The following is a 4,695-nucleotide window of genomic DNA, read 5'->3' as shown; positions in this document are numbered from 1 at the left end:
GGGAAAGAGAAATCTAGAAGGTCTCTTGTCAGCAGTGAAATCTTCCACCAACATTCCACTCATAACTCCTAACTTTCTAAAACATGTTACATGGCTTCACCCAGCTAGAGGAACTGAGGAAGTGCAACCCTACCATATATCTGGAAGTCAGAAAGCCAGAAATATCCGTTGACCTGACAGCATTATTAGTGTGAGCCACAGGCTGTAGGAGGAGGAGTGGGGGTGGGGGGTGGGCAGTGGCCCCTGCCATCGTCTCTGAGGAGGGTTGGGCAGCAGGGCAAGGAATGAGACGAGGAAATTGGTCATTACTCATTACTTCTGAACCAAACTTGTTTTTACCCCAATACTATTATCTGGCCTTAGCAGTCTAGGCTCTAAGTGTCTTCTGATTGTGACAATTAAATTTACCCTTAGAGAAGTAAAAGTTGCACCCGTGAAAATGTTAAAAAATCCAAAGGAAATTCCACAGAAGAAAAATTAGAAATGTTCCAAGCAATGTCAGCATCCCTGGAGTTGGTGTCCAACCTCACGTAGCTCCTGCGCTGAGCAGACAGTTTTGACTTTGGCCTTAAGCTCTGTGTGTGCTTGTTAAAGATCTTCACATTCCTACAGGATGTTGTGGTCTTGACTGGTCAGACATGAACAAGCATGAAGTGCATTTCTATATCTGATTTTACAATTAAGGAATTTGGACATGGCCCTCCCCCTTTTATTCTTTTACCATTGGGATATGTGTATATCTACTCATCTTGGGCTTTATTTAACCCTTTGTGCCAGGTACAAAACATAGCATTGGCACATAGTAGTTGCTCAGGGAATCTAAGTCTCTGGCACTTGTGTTAAAGTGTGTGGTCTGGGAAGGCAGCCCATAGATTCATTTGACTACTCAGATATGGGATCTGGCTCGATGTGGTAGGGCCCAGAGCTGTGCCCCAGCTTCTGAGGAAGTTCCGGTCATCTTGTTTACAGAGGGAATGCCTTCAGTTTTGGGGATCAGCCACTGCCTTTCCATCAGCCCCCTGCTTCTCCAACCCTTTGTTCTTTGCACCCCGAGTTTACCACTCCTCCCTTCTACCGTGCCTGGCCCACCTTCATTTGTGATACTGTATGATACTGCCTTGTTTACATCCCAGAATACTAGCTTACAGTAACAAGAGTAGCTGCCATTTACTGAATGGCCATTGATAAGTGCTTTCCATAGTACCTCCTGTTCTCAAAACAACTCTGTAAGGTAAGTTCTATTATTCCCAATTTATTAAGGAGGAAACTGAGTCTCGGTGAGGTCATATAGCTTCTCTGGTTTTTAATTTGCATCTGCTTGACCCCCAAACCTGAACTTCCCTACTATACTGGGCTGCTTCCCTATCTTTCTTTATGTTATTCAGTATAAGATGCCTCCATTCCCCTCCCCATCCCAGGTTTGGTGGTTTTATCTGTTGTCCTCATGTTTTGAGTAATATCAAAATTGAAGCATCCAAATTGAGGATATGCCATTTTATTGTGTCTCACTAACACATCTCTATTAATTTGATGATTCTATCATTCATCCTTTTTTTGAGAATATTTATTTGGTTGCGCTGGGTCTCAGTTGCAGCAGGCGGGCTCCTTAGTTGCGGCTCACCAGCTCCTTCGTTGCGGCACATGGGCTCCTTAGTTGCAGCATGCGAACTCTTAGGTGTGGCATGCATGTGGGATCTAGTTCCCTGACCAGGGATTGAACCCGGGCCCCCTGCATTGGGAGCATGGAGTCTTAACCACTGTGCCACCAGGGAAGTCCCCTATCATTCATGTTTGTGAAGATCTTTCCACGTCTGTTGTGTAACAGCACTCTTTTTTTTTTGGATTAAGTTGGAATAATTTTTGCCATATTTGAGCTGAAAAAGAGCACAGTGTTATTGCCCTTGTGAGTCTGTTCTGCACACTTTTGAAGAATTGCCTCTCTTCTCCACCATGTAGTTTGAAAGCTTAAGCTGTTGGGATCTTGCCAATTCTGACTTCTAGACAGTTTCTCTTTCTGCTTGTTGGTGCTTGTACATCACAGAGTTGTGAATGCCTTTCATGGTTTTCACATTTACCTTTTCATCACTACACCTCAATGATGGCACTTAGGATACATTCCAGACACTCAGTTAAGATCTAGAGGGTTTTGCACCATGAAGTCACTGAAGTGATGCTGAAGGTGGGGTGTTAGCATTTGTGAGGGTTGAGCCAATGCCAGTCAAGATTGCTGAGATGGCCAACAGGCACATGAAAAGATGCTCAACATCGCTAATTTTTAGAGAAATGCAAATCAAAACTACAATGACTTATCACCTCACACTGGTCAGAATGGCCACCATCAAAAAACCTACAAATAATTAATGCTGGAGAGGGTGTGGAGAAAAAGGAACCCTCCTACATTGTTGGTGGGAATGTAAATTGGTGCAGCCACTATGGAAAACAGTATGGAGGTTTCTTAAAAAACTAAAATAGAATTGCCATATGATCCAGCAATCCCACTCCTGGGCATATATCTGGAGAAAACTCTAGTTGGAAAAGATATATGCACCCCAATGTTTACAGCAGCACTATTTACAATAGCCAAGACATGGAAGCAACCTAAATGTCCAGCAACAGATGAATGGATAAAGAAGATGTGGTATATATGTACAATGGAATATTACTCAGCCATAAAAAAGAATGAAATAATGCCATTTGCAGCAACTTGGATGGACCTGGAGATCGTCATACTAAGTGAAGTTAGTCAGACAGAGAAAAGCAAATATATGATATCACTTACATATGGAATCTAAAAAAAAATGATTTAAATGAACTTATTTACAAAAAAGAAATAGACTCACAGGCAGAGGAAACAAACTTATGGCTACCAAAGGGGAAGGGCAGTGGTGGGGGGGAGATAAATTTGGAATTTGGGATTAACAGTTACATAGTACTATATATAAAATAGATAAACAACAAGGCCCTACTGTATAGCACAGGGAATTATATTCAGTACCTTGTATATATAACCTATAATGAAAAAGAGTCTGACAAAGAATACATATATTTTTATATATATGTATGTCTGTGTGTGTGTATATATATATGTGTATACACACACACACACACACACACACACACACACACACACATATGAAAAAAAAAGATTTCTGAGAAGCCTCGACTGTCCAGTAATTGTTGTTGCTGCTTACTCCTGGGAGGTGATGAGGAAGGAGTCGTCCCATGGGCTGCACTGGAGCAAAATGTTTGATGGCTTTGTCTGTCTTTCCCTAGGCACAGGGTCAGGAGCTCACACAAGCCAGTCCAGGCTTTGGAAGCTGAAGCTCATGGACGTAACAGGTTTTGCACTGGAGGAGCGCGTACCTTCTGTGACATGGAGCACAGACAGGGAGCGCGCCCCATGTGGGCCATCCCTACGCTTGAGCCCGAGTGGAGACCCCAAGCGCTAGCTTAGGAGATGGGCTGGGACACATGGCTGTGTCCCCCATGGCTTTCCAGGACAGTGAAGAATATTTTAATCCCTTTTGCTCGTGAGTCATAGGGATATTCAAGACCCTAACACAAACTTCAAAGAGCTCTAAGCATGTTTTCTAAGTCCTTTTTGGATAATAAGGCAATATTTGTGATGTCCACAGAAAGAAAATTCACCAGTAGAGATCTGAACTAAAATTACTTGTGCTCATCAGCAATTTGTGAAGGCGCAGAGCGCTTGTTCTGAAAATAGAACAAAAACACACATCCAGTCTGTTCTTAGCTCTTCTGGTTAATCATACTCTGAGAAAGCCTGGGTTGCTGTTCAGGTCCTTTGAGGGTAAGCAACAGAGATGTCTGTAAAAGAAACATCATTTACTGAATAGCCTCCCTGTTTCAACTCGTTAAGCTCACATCTTATTTTCTTTGACCAATAGATGCCCCTGATAAAGCAAATATAAAATGACCTTACAGTATAGGGGAGGTGAGAGAAGGGAGATAGAGGTTCCAAGAGAAACCCCTCTTTTGGAGCCCCACTTGCTTTTCAGAGCATTGAAGAACATTTTAGAAAAGTTTTATTTGGAGACCCAGCTATAAAACTTAGAATAGTAAATGTACCTCATTGACTGTTCTGGCATCTACGCATATATTTTTACCCACAACGTTCTCAAAGGGAAATGACCTCCTGGTGACCTCATCAACTGTGTGGGAACCCACCTGGAGAGGTTACCTGGGGTCCTGAACTAGCAAAGCCTATTTCTTTTGGGTTGATTCTGGCATCAGAGTTAGCTCCTCTTTTGATGGCTTCATTTTTCCTCTGCAATAAATGGTTGACAGTAACACCCATCATTCTGTAAAGGACAGTTTTTGAAATGACAGCTAAAGCCTGTGAGAAAGTGAGAATTTTTATGACTTATCACTGAAAACTTAGATTATCTCAGAAAACTGAAAAATAGCTTTGGAGAGAAGATAGAAAAGTTTGGTGACCAAGCAAATTAAGATTATTTTCCGGAATCTATTACTTGGTATATTGGAAATTGGATATCATGTACAAAGCTACATAAAAGAGTATTTTTTTCTCTTGCAAGGATAATATCACAGTGCTTCATAAAATGAGTATAAATAAGAAAATATCCTGGCCCCAAAACTCAAGCAAGACAGACCATCTTCATTTTGAAGGAATCCCTGGCATTCCTTGTCCATATGAGGACCTGCATATTCTCC

General features: G+C 41.9%; 1 protein-coding gene across 1 annotated transcript in view; it reads left to right on the top strand.

Moving 5' to 3' along the window:
• The window catches only part of HUNK (hormonally up-regulated Neu-associated kinase), a 111,344-nt gene that overhangs the window by 81,364 nt on the left and 25,285 nt on the right, over window positions 1–4,695 (top strand).

Source organism: Lipotes vexillifer, unplaced genomic scaffold (assembly GCF_000442215.2).
Source record: "Lipotes vexillifer unplaced genomic scaffold, Lipotes_vexillifer_v1.1 scaffold689, whole genome shotgun sequence".
NCBI classification, from domain to species: domain Eukaryota; kingdom Metazoa; phylum Chordata; class Mammalia; order Artiodactyla; family Lipotidae; genus Lipotes; species Lipotes vexillifer.
The sequence above is the reverse complement of the archived record's forward strand: the minus strand, read 5'-3'. Positions and strand labels throughout refer to the sequence as shown.